Here is a 20,410-nt window from a genome sequence, read left to right as displayed (position 1 = left end):
TATTTGCTATGAGCAGAACAGAAAGGTTTGGGTTAAAGTAGAACTTGGGCATTTTACGTAAACTCTACTTCTGATCTTTAAATCTTCCCAACCACAATCCTGTTCTTCCCTCTCAGTCATAAGTTGGGAGGTTGCAAATGGGTCCATGTGCTTAAAGGGTAGATAGTTTACACTTTATTAAATTCTGAAAACTGTTTCATAGAAATATATTTCTATTTATATATCAAGTTCTATTTGTATATATTTATATTCCCAAATTCTTCCACTGTTACTGATTTTAATGATTTGATTAAAACAGATCTAATTAACTATTCAAGACAGTACCAAAATGGTTATCTCAATTCTATTTATTTCTTTTCTATGAAATGCTACATATACACCTTTATCTGGAGCCTGAGAACTCACCAAGTAAATAAGAATCATTTTTAGTGTTCTACTAAAAACCTCTATAGGAGAAAAAAATACATATTCATAAACAAACAAAATTAGAAGTCAGTGTTCTGAAAAAGGAGTGCTTGAAAAACACCATGATTTTAAGCTTTACAGAACATATCATTGTACTCAGTGTAGGAGGTGAAGACAAGAGGCAATTTATTCTGCAGCTGGTTTCGAAATAAACACAGCAAAGAAAGATAAGGAGTGAAAAAGGGATAAATCCGCCGGTAGCAAACTTGATGGACAGACAGGCTGCCATTAACAATGCTGTTGCCTTTGTAAGTACAGAGTGATGTGGAGATACCCTGGCATTTATACTGTAGACATGGTCCTTGAAGATTTTACACCTCCAATTCCTTAGAATTATCAGCTATCTCCAGCCTGTCAGTCATCCGAGCAATCTTAGATTTTTAGCTTGCAGGCCAGGCAGATTATTGACAAAGCAATCCAGGGTGATATAACACACCCTGACAAACACCAGTGAGGGGATTGTGTTTACCACTTTCACTGCACCAATTCAGCTAAATTAATTCTTAACACTGAAAGTAAACTTTCTCTTGATAACCATTCACTCCCTACCAGTGTTGTCTTGCTACATAGCACTAGCTCCAGTGGAAGTGTAATAGTGCCTTGATTCAAGTAATTTAATCTGGTGGAGACTAATAGAAGCAAAGAAGGTATCTGTCTCCACAGTGAGAGGGCTAATGAGGGCATCTGTAAATAAAAAAAACTCTGTGCTAGAATTCAGTTAAGGATTTGACTTAAGTATACAAAAGTAGGAGAATTCTAAATTAGGTCTGCCACTCTGTCCTTAACTCACCCCTTCATCTGTAGAAATTGAGCACACACAACTCTTCGATTATATCTCAAGTCTAAGACACAAAGATAACAGAAGAGTATGGAACAAAGATAAAGAAATAAAAAGATTTAACAAAATTGATCCCAAGCAGGTTTTTTTTTAATTTAATTGTACTTTTATCCAAAAGTGGTTTGAGTGTTTGGATCACAAACTCTGAAAGGAGAGTTTGGAGGAAGCTCAAAATAAGTTTTGAAGGGAAAACATTGACACACCCTTAATTTTAGCTGTTGTTTTGGGCACTGCTAGCATTCAGAGCTAATTTTTTGGAACATGCTGATTTTAAAAAATATGTTACATGTTAAAGCACTTATGGAACTTAAGTGCCATGTGTAGTTGCTGTGTTGAAATCATTTCTCTGGCCTCATAGTTTGAAGTTTTAAAGCTAATTTAATAGTATTAGACTAAAACATGTTTTTCATGGAGAATTTTAATGCTGTCATAATTATATGAAAATATTATGCCTTTCAAAAGCTTTTGAAATATCTTAGGATATATATTTATTTACAGAATTGTCTAAATTTGATGAACTTAACATGAATGTTGGCTTTCCTCTAAGCTAGAAGTTGAGTATAACTTCTAAAATGGAGAATTTTTATAAAATACATGAATATATTTGGCTAAATATATTCATATGTTATACACAATTCTCAACACAATGCATAATTAAGTTTTACAGTCAGCTGAAAACTTAAAATAGTTAAAAATATGAAAGTCAGAGAAATCAAGTGACTTCGTAAAACTTCATCAGCTTAGATCCATTTCATCCTCTTTGCATTTTTTGCAACATGTAGGAATTTTGTCTGGTGTATTTATTTTAGAATCTGGTTCCTGTCTTTCCTTTTAAATCCAACCTGGACCGACGCCCCACACATTGAGTAATTGCCAACCCCTGAACTGACTGCTCTGTTGTGTAAATGCCAAGTTCGTTGCCACCCCAAGGCTTTTATTTCTGCTGCTGCCATCTCCCAATTTTTGCACAGTTAGGCTCTTCACAGGAGGAGCTGGAATACCACCTTCTCTAAGCTTCCTTTACTAATACCCTAATGAATACACCATTTTTCAATTACCTTCCCTCCCCTTACCCTTCTTTATTTCTTTTGTGGTGTATATTACTACTCACCTGCAAACCATTTATTTATCAGTTTACTTGTTTAGTACTTATTTCTTCCATGAGAACATAAGGTCCGTGATGACTGGATCTTTGTCTTTTTGCTAGACTATAATCTACCACTGAGTAGGTGTCAACAGAACTCTGTTGAAAGAAAGGACTGATTCTAGTAATTTGAGTGGGACTACATAAGGGTTGAATGGTGAAAATATTACAATTACATATTTAACATAATTTACTAGATTGACTAGAGAACAAGGGAGAGAAAAGTAAAAATTATTATGCATTTTCTCTCTTAGTTACTTAGGTAAGATAATATGTAATACTTATCTAGTAAGAATATGGTAAAGTCACCTTTCGACATATATTGAAGCACCAAAAAGACATCCATATAAAGATACCCTTAGATATAAAGGGATTATAACAGTGGTTCTCAGAGCTGGGTGATTTTTACCCCCAGAGGATATTTGGCAGTCTGGAGACAAGTTTTTATGTTACAACCAGGGTTGCTCGTGGTTTCTTGTGGGTAAAGGCTCGAGGTACTGCTAACCAGGCTGCAATGTGTAGGATAGCTATACATTAAGAAATAATTGTCTAGCTTCAAACGTCAGTAGTGGTGATACTGAGAAACTGAGTTAGAAATGCACACAGGTGTGAGATGGCTATATGGAGATGGCTGATGAATGAGGGTAGATAAATTCTCCAACAGAAAGATTATAGGATTAATTGACATTCATCTACAACTTACTGTCAGACATCATTCTACTCATTTTATGTATATTAACTTACATAATCCATAAGGTAACCATATGAAAAAGAAGCCAGTATCACCATGATTTTACAGATAAAAATATTAAAGCACATAAAGTGAAGTAACCTGCTCAAAACCATAAAGCTCAAGAATGGTAAAGATTCAAAACCAAGTAATTGAATGCTACAGGTCAAAGTAATTTTTTTCAAATTTCTGTCTTTGACAGTAAAAGTGAAAAAAAGCATATGTGAAAGAACTGGGTGGAAGCTCATAAAGAAATCACAAACTGAAGAAATCCACAACTATTTTGAGAAGCATCTATCCCATGGTGTCAGATGCTGAACTAAGCAAAGATAATGTGATTGGAATTTGCACATAGTAGTTGGTGACCTTCTAGAGAAGAGTGTCAGTCAAGGGCAGGTAGTGATACCCATACAAAACTGATTGGAGGCCTGGATAGCTCTAAAGGAAAAATATTTGTTCAGTGATTTGAGGGAGTATCAGGATTGAGAGAAAGATGTTAGGCACTCAGGAATTGCAGTCCTGGGAAGCAGGAAATAAGACTGAGTGTTAAATGTTTTGGAACAAAATTTGGCTTTTGAGGGTGCAGAAAGCTTGGAATCACCCTATGGAGAATGTACAAAGAGTCAACATGAAATACATTTTTAAATGTGAGGGAAATGTCCACATGAAATATAAAAGCATGAGTTTGTAAACATCCCAAATATCTACTTTTTTTCCTTTTACCATAAAGATATATTCAATAGTGTTTATTTCATGAGACTGGGCTTGGAATGGGATATAATAAAATGCATTTGACATGAGAATATCTCAGTTGGGTCCAATTTCCTGTTGAAATGACTGGTTATTGGGCACCTGGGTGGCTCAGATAGTTAAGCATCTGCCTTTGGCTTGGGTCATGATCTCAAGGTTCATAGATTGGAGCCCTACATTGGGCTATGTTCTGACAGTTCAGAGCCTGGAACCTGCTTTGGGTTCTGAGTCTCCCTCTCTCTCTGCCCCTCTCCCACTAACACACACACTCTTTGTCTCTCAAAAATAAATTTAAAAAAATAATTTAAAAAGAAATGTCTGGTTATAAAATGGGGTGGATGAGTAGATGGTCAGGGAGTTGGCTAGATAAGTCAAGGGTCTGGGAGTTGTTATGAAAAATGAGAATGAGATTAGGGGTACTGAGGCATCAAGAATGGGCAGAACTATAGCTCAGAAAACTCAATTTTCCTACTTTATTTAACCAAGAAGAGCTAAGTATGAAGAATTGCTGTATGTTAGTTGAAATTACAAAACCCACTGAAAAATAACATCAGACTTTTTAAAATGAAATTTATGGTAAGAAAATAGTTTAAAATTTTGATCTATATCCCTCTCACTTGGGTGTTGTTCTCTGACAAGCAGTGTTCTCAACACCTGGGATGGGTAGAAATGCAGGTCTCAGGCTCCATCCCAGATCCACTGTATCAGAATCTGCTTTTAATAAGATGCCCTGTGATTCATACACCTGTGAGAGCTAAATAAGCAGTGACCCAGATCACTGATTCTCCTATGGATTTTCTTCTGTTACATTCTAAACCATGGATCTTTCTTGTGAAATAAAATATTATGTGACTCCATGTGACTGTAGCTGAATTGGAAATGGGGCTATGGCTAATGCCATGCCTTCTAACTGAAGATAGCACCACTCTCAGAAGTTTCCGCTGTTTTGCAGAAAGTAGTTTGCAAACCCCTGTCTGATGATGTTTTAAAATCTTATTATGTATTCACATGTTGCAGCCTCTAACACTACTTGCTGTGTGACACTGGCCTGGGTACATGGAATGCTGAGTTTCCCTCATTGTTGACCACTAGATGGTTTATAATTGAATGGCCATTGATGAAACTCAGTTCCTCTTAAATATCATAGAGCACTTTGTTAGACTTCAAAGTTATACGTAGGACTGGGTAGCTCAGTTGGTTGAGCATCTGACTCTTGACTTCCCCTCAGGTCATGATCCCGGGGTTGTGGGATCGAGCCCTGCATAGGGCTTTGTGTTCAGCATGGAATCTGCTTGTTGAGATTCTATTTCTCTCTCCCTCTGTGCTTCTCCCTCAAATAGAAACAAAATAAAGTTACATGTAAATTGTTTTATTTCATCAACTGTTCTCTAGACTTCATTCACATTTTACCAGTCTTCCTGAATGTTCTATTTCTGTTCTAGATCCAATCCACAGAACCAACTAACATTGTAGTTAGTTATCATGATTCCCTAGTCTTCTCTGGTCTGTGAAATCATGTCAGGCTCTTCTTGTTTGACATGACTTTGACAGTCTTCAGGAATACTGGCTAGGTATCCTTCACTGACACCCACTCTAGGTTTACCCAATGTTTTTCTCAGAAAGTCTGTGGTTATAAATTTTTGTAAAGAATATTCGAAGGGTACAGATTGCTATTTACCATGTCAGAGAGAAAGGATATCCATGGGACATCGTCACTGACAACATTAGCTTTCATTGTGTGGTTGAGAGCATGTTTGTCAGGTTTCTCCTGCAGAGTTACCATTTTTTTTCTCTTATTATTTGGAAATCACTCTTTGCATCTCAAGGGTGGGGGATATTAAGTGACACTCTTAGAAGGTGAACTATTGCCTATGTAAATTTTTAATTTAGTTTCTCACAACTGCTTCACACTCCATAGAACACTCATCATTTGCTGGGTGATCTCTTGAGTAGAGGAACCTTAATTCAATCTCTGCATTCCCAGCATTAAGCAAATACCTGGAATGCAATTTGAATTTCATAAAGGTCCACTTTTTAATAAACTAGTTATTTTCATAAAAAGTAAATGTGTCACAGACTACATGGCCCTATTTCCAAAAGATTAATTTTCCTCAGTTAGTAAATTAAAAAATTTCATTGTGTGTCAGAAGTTTTTATAGTCTATACTGAACATATTGACCAAACTGACCTATTTATAGGGTTGTATAATTTGGTATTTACTGTTTTATGAAACATACAACATAAGAACTTTGAAGTGACAGTGAGTTGCTAGAGCAACTAAAAATTAAGACTATGTCAAATGATTAAGAATAAATAAATATAGGTTTATATTAATTTCACCAGACAGTGCTTCTCACTATATGAACTTTATATTTTAATCTGTTATCTATATATCGAGGAATGTATGCAATGATCTCTTTTCAAGAGCTTACTGCCAGTGATTCATTTTTAGATGATAATGATAATTAACTTATGGAATAATGCAGAGAGTATGGAAACAGATTTTAATAGTGGTAGATTTGGGAGTTGTAATATTTTTCTACATTGATTATATTTGGAAAAATAAAATAAGTGTGTGTGTGTGTGTATACACACAGTAATAAGGTAAACAATGACATGTTTCTTTACCCATTAGTATGAAAAATGCAAATACATACACATATATACAAATAAGCCTTTGTGCAAATAAAACTGAAAAAACAAGTTGGCATTCTTTATGATATGGCAGTATATAGGAAATCTCTCTGTATTACAAGGTTAATCTAGGGGAAAGTTTTCTGTTATTATTGATCTCTGAATAATTTTCTAGGATCATCAGGAAAAATGAAAAATTCCATAAATCCCTTTAAAGCAATATGTTCTTGAATCGATTACCAAGCTCGCAGATAAAGAAAACTGGCTGTATTGTAACAATGATAATTTGTATGTTTAATTATTTATAAGGATACAACGGCCGAGTTTCTAAAAATCTTTCCATAAAAAATTCTCAATATAAATCCCTGTGATCTACAGTAATGCTACTTCATCTCTGCTTCCAGCCGTGCAGCATAAACCCTTTCATTAGTACATGCCTTCACTTAAGGGGATTGCTTTAACAAAGGGATCGAGCACATCATTATGACTTTTAGAGTTAAGAGATGACTGTGGCAAAACAATAAATACCCCATCTTATTAAGATACATCAGTTACAGCAGTACTGAGCTATTTTATATTTGGTTTCCAAACAACACATTTCAGTTCCAGCAGAAACCCAGGGATGCACTCCAGAGAAACACATAATGAGGTCAGATGGAAAAGCTTGTCTTGTTTCAGATATGAATTCAATCCATCCTTTCTTTCATGTGAGACAATACTTGCAGAAGGAACTGCTGCTGACATGTTTTAACTGCACTGACACTGAAAATCTTCTCTCCTCAGTTAGTGCTTTTAGCCTCCACCTTGAAAAAACATCTTTGCGAAATATTATTATTCAAGGTGGCCACACATTTTTTAAAAAATATGATTGTTTGTTTTTCACCTCTTGCTATAGTCACTACACAACGATGCCAGCTAATTTTTGCCTTAAGAAATATGAATAATGAAAATCAGTGCTCATTGAGACCATTGTTTTTTTGCACTGTGTCTTCGTAGCCTAGAATCTTATAAATTGGGCAGGAGAAGCAGAAGATAAAATAGCAGGGAAAGGGATAAAGAAAAAAGAATAATGGTTTTATATTTGCAAAACCACAGCCTTGGCATTTAGCTATCACAAGGAGATTCTTCACTTTAAAGCCATCCCCTAGATCCACGCTGTGTGATTGTGTGAAGTCTGAACAATATGTCAAGACCTAATTCCCCATCTTTCATGTAACTATTAGAATAACACTGAGGAAATAACTTAGCATTATTTGACTTAAAATTACATCAAAACCTTACTTAGTATTTTTACCCTGCACACTCAATTTAATTTTGTGGCAATAATATGGAAAACTAGAGTAACCTAAATCCAGGAATTGAGTTGTCCATAACAAAATCAAGGCGACACCTGAGGCATACATGATCTTTATTAGAAATAACAAAACATAATGTAAAAAGATGTTCTAAATGGTTAAAAATATTAATGTTTCTTTGAATGTATATCCTGTGGCTCAGAAAAGACTGTGCATGAAGCTTTGGTCTTATAAAAAATGATCCTAGATTTCTTATGGTACTCCTCCCTAATTTACCTTTGCTGTGTCTTTCTTACTTAGTGAGGTACATGTTCACGGGGATGTAACACAAATAATTGAAGAGTGGTAAATCAGGCATAGTTCCTACATTCAACCTTAGAGTCCTCATTGTGCCTTCAGGAGGCAGCTGCTCTAATTTGACCCTGTCCTCTTAGAATCTGTGCTTCCACATCTGTAAAAAAGAAGGAGGAATTATGTTTTCTGAAGTTCTTTCTAGGGGTTCCTGGGTGGCTCAGTTGGTTGAGCATTATCCTTGGTTCAGGTCATGATCTCACGGTTTGTGAGTTCAAGCCCCGTGTTGGGCTATCTGCTTTCAGCACAGTCTGCTTTGGATCCTATGTAACTCCCTTAATCTCTGCTCCTATACCTCTCTCTCTCTCTCTCTCTCTCAAAAATAAACAGTACGAAAAATTGAAAAGAAAGTTCTTTCTAGAATTGAAAATCTTATTTTAAAATGAGTTCTGACTCAGTGATATATCTTATTATGTGAGTGGAAAAGTAAACTAGAAATAATTTGTCCTAGACTCTATTCTCTATGTGCAAGTACTTTGGCAACTAACTTAATCTCTTTGTATCTTTTGAGAACATACAATACCTATCTCTACAAGGGCATTTATTACCTTCTGAACAAAGTGCCTTAATGTTCACAGAGAACATTGCAAATAATGCAAATCTGTATGATATATTTGAATTCCTCCTGTCATTCTGAACAAAATTTTGAAAATATCAGATTTATCTGAAACTCATCATGAATATTTTTGATCAAATGACTTAATTCTAATATACGAGTCTATATGACAGCTTTTGAACCTGTCTACCTTCAAAAAAACCAGAGACAAAAGAAAAATATAGCCAATATTAGAGTTTTAATATTTTATAAGAAATCAATCTTTAAAATATATCTCACACTTTCTTCTTTTTTTTTTTTTTAAGTTTTTATTTATTTATTTTGAGAGAGACAGACACAGCAGGAATGGGGGAGGAGCAGAGGGAGAGGAGGAGAGACAAGATCCCAAACAGGCTCCATGCTGCGAGCACAGAGCCCAGTGCTGGGCTCCAACCCACAAAGCCATGAGACCATGAGCTGAGCCAAAACAGAGAGTCAGGCACTTAACCAAACGGGACACCCAGGCACCCTTATTAAAGAAAATAACTTAAAAAATAAGTTTGTTTATTTATTTTGAGAGAGAGAGAGAGCACCAGCAGGGGAGGGGAAGAGAGAGAATTCGAAGCAGGCTCTCCATTGTAACTGTGGAGCCCAGTACGGGACTGGAACTCATGAACCAGGAGATTATGAGATGAGCCAAAACCAAGAGTCAGACGCTCAACCAACTGAGCCACCAAGAGCCCCTCAGTTTCTTCTTAATGAGGTATAAGATATGAAAATTGCCACTACACGACTTGGCGTTCAGTATATGCTCAGTAAACAATGAATAAGTGAAAGTAATAAAGACCATATGTTGATAAACATACAAGTATAACAAAGGCAGAAAAGATACTGTTGTATAAACTTTGTTTTTAAATTCCATTTTCTTTATTATTATATTTGTGATATAGGAATAATAAATGACCTATATTATGGTTCACAGAATTATCCAATATACAATTTTGCTTTAATATTATATTTTTAAGTTCTATATGTATCATTTTCTTTATAAAAAGTAGTTCAAAATTATAAAGATAGAATTAAAGTCCTCTTGATAACCCAATTCCCTCTGCCTACCATCCTGAATATTCTTCGCTATCCATTAAAAATTGTTTCATAGATAAATGAGTATGTTTGTCTATGAAATTATTTTAAATATTTTTGTTGTGAGGTGTGTGTGTATAATGGAATTTTTAATTTAACCATTTTCAGGGTACACATCAGTGGCACTGGGGCACCTCGGTGGCTCAGTCAGTTAAGCGGCTGACTTTGGCTCAGGTATGATCTCACAGTTAATGGGTTCAAGCATCACATTAGGCTTTATGCTGACAGCTCAGAGCATGGAGGCTCTTTCAGATGCTTCTCTCTCTCTTTCTGCTCCTTGCCTGCTCACGCACTGGCTCTCTCTTTCTCTCAAAAATAAACCTAAAAAAATTAAAAACAAACAAGTCAAGGGCATTAATTACAAACATAATGTTATATGATATCATCACTGTGTGTTTTTAAACTTTTTATCACCCTAAATAGAAACTCTATCCATTAAGCATTAATTCCTCATTTCCCTCTACCGGTAATCTCTAGTAAGTTCAAATCTCCTTCCTATCTTTATCAATTAGCCTGTTCTAGATTATTTCATTTAAATGGAACCATACAATTTTTGTTCTTTTATGTCTGGCTTATTTCACTTAGTATACTGTTCTTAAGATTTATACACATTGCAGCATGTATAAAACTTCATTCCTTTTTATGGATAAATGATATTATATTTTAGGTATATATCAAATTTTGTTTTCTGTTGTCTGTCAAACACTTTTGTTTCCACTCTTCAGCTATAGTAAGTAATCCCTAATGAACATGAATGTAAAAATACCTTGTTTGAGTCCCTGTTTTTAATTCCTTGGGAATATACCTAGGAGTGGAGTTGTTGAATCATATGATAATTCTGTTTAACTTTTTGAAGAACCACAAAACTGTTTTGCACAGTGGCTACTCCATTTTGGATTCCTACCTGATTTGTAAAAGATTCCAATTTCTGCCATCTCCACTTGGATTTTATTTTTCAGAATAAATTAAAAGCATTCTTACAGGTAGGAAGTTGTATCTCACTGTGGTTTTGATTCATATTTCCCTAATGACTAACAATGTCAAGCATATTTTCATGTGATAATTGGCCACTTGTATATATATTTTTGAAATAATATCTATGAAAGTCTTCTGCTCATTTTTGAGTTATTTTCTTTTTGTTATTGAGTTGTAGGATGTTTTAAAATATATTTTGGACATTAATCCTAATTAGATAAATAGCTTTTGAATACTTTATCCAATTCTGTAGGTTTCTTTTTAATTTGCTTCATTTTTTTTTTTGATGAACAGTGTCTAATTATGGTGGAGTCCAGTTTTTATATTGTTTGTTGCTCGTGCATTTAGTGTCATATCTAAGAATCCATTGCAAAATCAAAGGACATGAAGATTTGCTCAAATAACTTTTTTCTAAGATTTTAATAATTTTAGCTCTTATGTTAGGCCATTTATCCATGTTGAGTTAATTTTTGTATATGTTGTGAAGTAGGAGTACAACTATTTTTTTGCATATTAAAATCCAGCTATCCAGCTGTGGGAGCATGATTTGTTAAAGGCTCTATTCTTTACTTTTGAGTGGACTTGGAATCTTTGACAAAATCTACTGGCCATAGATTTACTGGTTTATTTAGGAACTCCAACTCCCCCTCTGTTGGTCTGTGTATCTCTCCTTATGACAGTACCACAATGTTTTGAGTGCTGTAGCTTTGTAGTAGGTTTTGAAATTTAAAAGAATGAGTCCTCTAACTTTGTTCCTTTTCAAGAATGTTTTGATTATTCAGGGTACTTTGCAACTTCACATGAAATTGAGGGTCAGATTTTCTATTTCTGCAAAAAGGACTGTTGGAATTTTGATGAGTTGTGTTGAATCAGTAGATTGCATTGAATTATATTAGCATCGTAACAGTATCATTTTAGGATTTCTGAATATGTTTTGTTTTTCCATTTACTTGGGTCTTTTATTTTTTTCACTAATGTTTTACAGTTTTCAGTATCAAGAATTTCACCTTCTTGGTAAAATTTACTCCTAGGTATTTAATCTTCTATATGCTATTAGAAGTAAGATTGCTTTCTTAATTTTCTTTTGGACTGTTAATCGTTAGTGATTGCAACTGAGTTTTGTGTGTTGATCATGTAATCGGTACTTTGATAAATTCATTTATTAATTTTAGTAGCTTCTTATGGATTCTTTGCTTTGATTTTTCTTTTCTGTAGGATCTTTTCACCTTTGAATAAAGATAGATTTTCTTTTTTCTTTGCAATTAGAATACCTTTTATTTCATTTTCTTGACTAATTCTTCTAGCTACAACTTCCAGTAATACCTTTAATAGGAGTGGTGAAAACAGGTATCCTGTCTTGTTCCTGATTCTCTTAGAAAGATTTCAGTCTTTCACCACTGAATATATTGATATCTGTGGGTTTTTCATAAATGAGTTTATCATATGAAGAAAATTCCCAGCAATTCCTTATGTCTTCTATTAGTCATGAAAGGTTGTTGGATTTTGTCGCATGTCTTTTCTGCATCCTGCGTAAGAATCATAATTTCTTCCCTTATTCTATAAAAGTAGTGTATTGATTGATTTTCTTTTGTTGAACTACCTTTTTGTTCCTTGGATAACTTCATTCAGCCATGATGTGTGACTCCTTTTATATGCTTTTAGAATTGGTTTGTTTTGTGGAGAATTTTTACATTTATATTCATAAGGGTTATTGTTCAGTGAATTCATTTTTGTGTAAAAATTTTTTTATTTGGCTTTGGTATCAAGGAAATGTGGTCCTCATAGATTAAATTAGTAAGTGTTTTCTGTTCTATTGTTGGAAGAGTTTGAGAAGGATTGCTAACAATTCTTCTTTAAATACTTGATAGAATGCACCAGTGAAGTTATCTGATCCTATACTCTTCTTTCATGGGAGGTTTTTGAATACTGATAGAATCTCTTGTTACAGGTCTGTTTAGACTTTCTATATTTTCATGAATCAGTTTAGATAACTTGATGTTTCTGGAATTGATTTATTTCATCTTGATTACCTAATTTGTTGGCATGTAATTTTTCCTAATAGTCTCTGATAAACCTTTTTATTTCAATAATTTGGTAGCAATGTCCTCACTTTCATTTCTGACTTTAGTTATGTTCATCTTCTCTTTATTTTCTTGTCAGTCCAGATAAAAATTTGTTTTTTAATCTTTTCAAAGGAACATCATTTGGTTTTATTGAATTTGCTTCCTATTGTTTTTCTATTCCCTAATTCATTTGTCTTTAGTCTTTCTTACTTTCTTCTTTCTGCTAGATTTGGGTTTAGTTTTCTAATTCCTCAATATGTATGTTATTGTTAATGTTAGGTTATTGATTTGAGCTTTTTCTTTTTTTAAAATTTATTTCTTTAAATTTAAGTTAGTTAACATACAGTGTAGTATTGGTTTCACAAGTAGAATTTAATGATTCATCACTTATTTATAACACCCAGTGATCTCAACAAGTGCCCTCCCTAAAGCCCATTACCCATTTAGTTTATCCTCCCATACAGCCTCAGTTTTTACTCTGTATTTAAAAATCTCTTATGGTTCGCCTTACTTTCTGTTTTATTTTTTCTTTTAGAATGTAGTTGTTTACAACTATATACATCCCTGTGTGATATTTTTGCTGCATTTTCTAAGATTTGATACACTGTATTGTTATTTTCACTAGTCTTAAAGTATGTTATGATTTCTCTTATGGTTTCTTTGATCCATTTGTTGTTAAGGAGGGTGTCATTTAATTTCTGTATGTTTGTTGGTTTTCCATTTTTCCTTCTGTTATCTTTTGCAGCTCATTTCATTGTGGTGGAATAAAATATTTCATGTGAGTTTAATCTTTTTAATGATTTTATTTTTAAGTAATCTCTACACCCGCATGGGACTTGAACTAAAACTCTGAGATCAAGAGTCACATGCTTTACTGACTGACCTAGCCAGGTGCCTTGATTTATTTTAAAAACTTTTAATATCAGTTTTGTTGTCTAACATATATTCATTATTAAATAATGCTCCGTGTGTACTCTATAATGATGTTATTCCACCCTTGTTGGTTGTGGTGTTCTATACATATCTGCTAAGTCTAGTTGGTTTACAATGTTGTTCATTTTGTCTGTTTCCATACTGATGTGTTACCTAGATGTCCTATCCTTTATTAAGGTGCTGTGTTGAAGTTTCCAACCATTAGTGTAGAACTAGTTATTTCTCCTTTCAATTCAGTCAATATTCACTGCATGTATTTAAGACTGTTATTTCTAAATTGGATTTTTAAAAATCCATTCTGCCAATTACTGCTTTTTGATGTCAAAGTTTAATACATTCATATTTAATGTAATTACTGATTAGGAAGGGCATTCAATTGCCATTTTGTTACCTTTCCCCCAGTATTCTATACCTGTTTTGTTTCTCACTTCCTCCATTACTGTTTTACTTTGTGTTTGTTAATTTTTTCTGTAGTGAACACAGACTAGAATTACTGAAGAATAGGCTTTGGAAAGAAGGAAATCAATCTAAAAGGGAAGACTGAGATGAGAGAAACAGTTACAGAGAAAAATGCTAAGCCTATGGAAAAAGTTAACTAATCTGTAACTCTATTATAACCAGAATGACAATAATAAATAATATGGAGAATATTTTAAATCATAGTAGAATTTAAAACACTATAAAATCATAACCAGAATAATAGGTTTAAGTTGATTAGTGCAAAAATATTTTATTTTATTTGGATTATTCCAGATTAAGATAAAGATACAAGATTAATTTTATTTTAAAAAACGATAAATTAATATGAAAAAATAGAACCTGTAAGTTCCCTCTATTTAGTAGAAGGGAAGAAAGGCAATTAAATTAAAAACTTAATAAAGCCAGCTAAAGTAAGGAATCACAAAAAAACAAAAACAAATAAACTGGTATATGAAGATCAAAATATGCTTGAAAACTAAATACATAAGATGAAAAAATTAAAATATTATAACTGTATATGAAATTATACCTCAATAAAGCTGAATTTGTTTTTAAAAAAGTATAACTGACGTTACCTAGATGATGGTTTATTAACTTTCACAGCAAAACCAACAGGCAAACAAAAAACACTTTCAAAACAAACAAAATGTATATTAATTTAATTAATTTATATTAATTTAATTTAAATTATATGGATAATATATTTTATTTAAAATAAGTTTTTAAAAAATGTTTTTTAATGTTTTATCTATTTCTCAGAGAGAGAGTCAGCGTGAGCAGGGGAGGGTCAGAGAAAGAGGGAGACACAGAATCTGAGGCAGGCTCCAGACTCTGAGCAGTCAGCACAGAGCCCAAAACAGGACTCGAGCCCACAAACTGTGAGATCATGACCTGAGCCAAAGTCAGATGCTTAACCAATTGAGCCACCCAGATGACCCCTAAAAACTGATTTTTAGGGGTCACCTGGGTAGTTCAGTTGGTTGAGCATCCAGCTCTTGATTTCAGCTCAGATCATGATCTCATGGTTTGTTACACTGAGACCTAAGTAAGGCTCTGTGTTGACAGTGCAGAGCCTGCACGGAATTCTCTCTCTCCTTCACTTTCTGCCCCTCCCCTGTCTCTCTTTCCCTGTCAAAATAAATGAACATTAAAAATATGTTTTTATAATTAACATAGATTAAATGTTCCATTTAAAGACTGAAATTGTCAGATGAAGTAGAAAATAAATAACATAGAGCCATTATATTCATTTACTATTACCGCTATAATAACCACAAGTTAAGTGCCTTAAAACAATACAGTTCTGTTATACTACAGTTTTATTAGTCATGTCCAGCAGGGGGCTAACTAGGCTAAAATCACTGTGTCTGAGAGCTATGGTCATTATTTTCTATAGATTCCAGGAGATTTTATTGCCTTTTGTAACTTGAGAGTCTTCCTATATTTCTTGGTTCATGGCCCCTTTCAACATTTTCAAAATCACTGATGGTTAAGTCCTTTTCATGTTGCAGCTCTGACCCTTTCTCCATGGATGTATATCTCTCTGACCGTAGCCAGAAAAGTTTGTCTCCTTCTAAGAAAAATGCTTGCTTAAATTGGGCCACTCAGGTAATCAATAATAATCGCCTCATATTGAGGTCTATAAGCTCAGTCACATGATAAGCTATTTTTGCTGTATAAGGTAACATTCACAGACTATTGTGATTAGGATGTAGACATATTTGGGGCCATTATTCTTCCCAGAAAAGCCTTATACTACATAGGGCAGTATAATTATGACAGAATATTTGAAAGCAAGGGGATAAAAAATATATATAGGCCTGGGGCACCTGGGAGGCTCAGTTGAACATCGGACTCAGTTTTGGTACTGTTCATGATCCCATGGTCATGAGATCAAGCTCTCTGTTGGGCTCCATGCTTAGCATAGAGCCTGCTTGGGATTTTCTCTCTCTCTCCCTCTACCCCTCTTCCTTACTCACACTCAGCTATCTCTTTCTCTCTAAAATAAAAAAAAATAATTAATTTTTAAAGATATATTTTCCCAATAATGACCAAAATAATGGTTTCACTATAATATTATTAAATAAAATATACTTTATCTGGGTCTCTTGAGTGGCTTAGTCGTTTGAGTATCTGACTCTTGATTGCAACTCAGGTCACGATTTCGTGGTTCATGAGATCAAGACCCACATGGAGCCTGCTTGAGATTCTGTCTCTTTCTCTCTCTGCCCCTCCTTTGCTTGCTCTCTCTTTCTCTCTCTCTCTCTCTCTCTCTCTCTCTCACACACAGAATAAATAGACATTTTAATATAAATATATATAATTTATACACACACACTTTAAGAGCATTATTAAGAAAACAATATTGTTTCTCTTTCACTGAGGATACAGTTTAAGGCATTTTCATCTGCTTGCCTGCTCCATCAAGCTCAAAGCCTTAATTCATCTTTCTGAATGAATACAAAATCTCAAATCCAAGTCACCAGTGCCCATTTTCATGCGCTTATGCTTTTAGTTATTACATTTCTGTTCAGTTTAAAGTTTCATAAAAATAGGCTTAAACTACAAATTCATCCTGATACATAGATTTTTTTGATATTGCATTGTTCCCTAAATATTCTGATTACCACTTGCACTATAAAGCCAAGATCTCAAAATATAAATATAGAGACTATAGAGAGTATCTATGCCAAGGGGGATCAGAGCTGTCTCTAATGGTACTATGACACAAACTGAAAAATAAGGGGGTTGCTTCAAAAATTAGTTTTCATTTAGTGTGATCATCTCATGAATACTGGTTAGTTCCTCTGGAAATGTATTTTCAACATACCTTCAAGCATATTCATAATGGATATCAAGTCAGCATAATCAGTATTAAAGATGTAAAAGGGAGAGACTAATACTGAAACAAATGGGTGATATATCACCTATTATGTGAATATATTTGGTACTTATAATGGTCAAGATAGTGGCCTTTTTAGTCAAACAGCTTTTTTCGTTTGCTTTTTTAATCTTTATATATTTATTTTGAGAGAGAGCACAAGCAGGGGAGAGGCAAAGAGAGAGGGAGACAGAGAATCCCAAGTAGACTCTGCTCTCAGCCTAGAGCCTTACACAGGACTCAATCTCATGAACTGTGAAATCATGACCTGAGCTGAAATCAAGAGCCAGACGTTTAACTGAGCCACCCAGGTGCCCCTAGACAATGGTTTTTTTTTAATTGTGACTCTTCCCCTTATTGAATTGTGACCTTGTGTAAGTTACCTAACTTTTCCATGTCTCAGTTACCACACCTATAGAGTGGACTTACAGTGTGTCTCACTGGGTTGTTATGACAATTATGTAAATCAATATGTTTCAGTACTTTCATCAAAGTGGCAAGTAATAATAGCCTTTTCTTGAGTATGGTGTCTACTACTGCCTGGATCTGTGCTAATTTAAGAAAGTAATATATTAAAGATTTATCATATAAAATCTGTCCTCAAAATGTTAGAAATACCTTAAGAATATTAGAAATACTTGATTGCTACACTATGTGGCACTGGTTACAATAGAATCCAGAAATTAAGGGATTAGTTTAGGCTTTATAATTTTATAAGAAGAAAAATTTACTATATGAGATCAGGACATTGCAAAAAGAAGAATAGGTCACTACTATAAATTTATGACACATTCCCTCTGCTCTTTTAATGTTTCTCAGGTGCTATAACTGTACCTATAAAAGGTAGAGAAGAGACGGTCCTAGAAAACCTACAATTTATTAAATAAGCCACTTATGCTTAATGTAATAGCTGAGGTACTTTTTGGTCTAAGCAGCAATTCTTGTTCTTAACGACATGGAGAAAATTGAACCTGTAACATTTAGTCTATACTTGTAGAACAAGTACCTGATATTCAAGAACTTGATGAGTCATGACAGATTACACAAGATTATTAAAGCTGAAAAAGGATCACATAGTGGCCAGAAGGTGTTTTCCAGGATACACCATGGGACTATTGGAAATAATGTAATGGCAACATTGAGTGCTTAGAAATAATTGTCCAGATAAAAATCAATGGTATTCAGCAGCTTCATCAAAGCAATATTAACAGTTATAGCATCAAATAAGCAGTTAGCAGCTACAAGAAATCCTAGTGCTCCCCTATGGGTTCAATTCACTTATTAACATTATGTTTTATAGATAAGTTTGAATTTCTTGTTGATTAATTTACTATACATAAAATTTGAAAAAGGGATGCCTAATATAGTATGAGGTTTGGGGATAGGGAAGTCATAAAAGCATCTAAGAGAAGATAACATTTAAACACCAAGAAGATTGGGAAACAAGGGGATGGAAGAGGTTATCATGGTTACAACAAATGCAGATAAAGAACATATTTCTGGGGCACCTGGGTGGCTCAGTTGGTTAAGCATCTGACTCCTGATTTCCACATGTCGTGATCTCATGGTTCGGTTCATGAGATGGAGCCTCATGAGAAGCATACTCTCTCAGAATAAATGAATAAATATATTTTTTGAAAGACCCACATATATCTTGTGAGAAACTATAAATTATCATATTTGGAAGAAAAATCTTAAGAACTGAAGGATGGAGTTAGAGATGAGATAATAGTAAATAGGATCTTATAGGTCAGGCCAAGGAGTTTTCACTTTATCCTGTTAGTAACAGTGGTGACTGGTATGTGAAAAAAAAGAGTCCAAAGAAGATGAAAATACAAGACAGACAATTAAATTGTCTAAGTCCATAAAAGGTCTAATGCAAGTAATAATGGAAAACCTAAACAGAAAGATTTGTTTTTAGTTACTTGCAGAAATGCATTATTATCGTATTATAAGGAGCTTACAGTTCTGGAGATAAAATGATATTCTGCATTCAGAATGCCCCTAAAATTTTTCTAATCCCATGAAGAACAAAGCTGAGAGTGAATCATAGTTTTCAGACAACTATGTATGTATAGAGATTACCTAATGAGCATAGTAGTATAAATCTAGGCAATAAAACAGCTCTTTGTAGGGGTCTTTTTTATACTCATAAACTATTAATCTCAAGAGTACCTTTGCTTTAGAGATTTATGTAAATGAATGTTTTATCTAGGGTGTTTGAAGTTTAAGTTACAAACGCCGAGTTCAGCATAAACAGCCCTATACTAGTAAATATCTGTACCTGTCAACATCTTTCAGTTCAAGCCATTTGTATGAAGCCTCTCTTTTTTTTTTTTTAATTTTTCTTTAATGTTTTTTATTTACTTCTAGGAGAGAGAGAGAGAGAGACAGCGTGAGCAGGTGAGGGTCAGAGAGAGAGGGAGTCACAGACTGAAACAGGCTCCAGGCTCTGAGCTGGCAGTCAGCACAGAGCCCGACACGGGGCTCGACCCCACGAATCGCGAGATCATGACCTAAGCGAAAGTCGGACGCTTAACCGACTAAGCCACCCAGGCGCCCCTGTATGAAGCCTCTCTTGATTTCCCCAACTGGGTGTGCTCTCTCTCACCACCTCTAAGCCCCAGAGCATTTTTTACACTTCTTAGAAATATACATTTGGTTGTAAAGTTTTACATTTGTCCTGAGCGATAAGATGTAATAGCTATAAAATAACAAGATGCCAGAAAGAAATACAGTTTAATTCAAAGAAAATGACCAAAATCTAATGAATGTTTTTTTGTTTTGTTTTGTTTTTCATTTGTGGCACCTCTGTAGGAGGCACTAGGACTGTCCTATATATTTCAGGGCATTTAGCCTTCCTGATGCCTCGGGAACTAAGTGACTGTAACACCATTAGGTCTTGAAAAAAAAATACATTCTTACCCATTGACAGTCACCCCTTGAGAACCTCTGGGAGGGTGATTATGACATCCAAGAAGTATTTAAAAGGGTTGGAAGAAAATCTGTGAGGAGTATTTTTGTAGAGAGCTGCTGAAGGGGTATGATCCCACCTCCTCAAGCAGGGACAAGTAAGGGGTATCTATTTGCTTTAACAAGAAAATGCTGAGACTTAATTTGTGAGCCCTGCATTTGGTAGAGCAGCCTGGTGGACTGGGCTCTGACTGCCCTCCTTCTTGAGAAATCTAGCAGT

Source organism: Hyaena hyaena, unplaced genomic scaffold (assembly GCF_003009895.1).
Source record: "Hyaena hyaena isolate Hyena2069 unplaced genomic scaffold, ASM300989v1 scaffold_518, whole genome shotgun sequence".
Classification (NCBI taxonomy): Eukaryota; Metazoa; Chordata; class Mammalia; order Carnivora; family Hyaenidae; genus Hyaena; species Hyaena hyaena.
Note: the sequence above shows the minus strand (reverse complement) of the source record.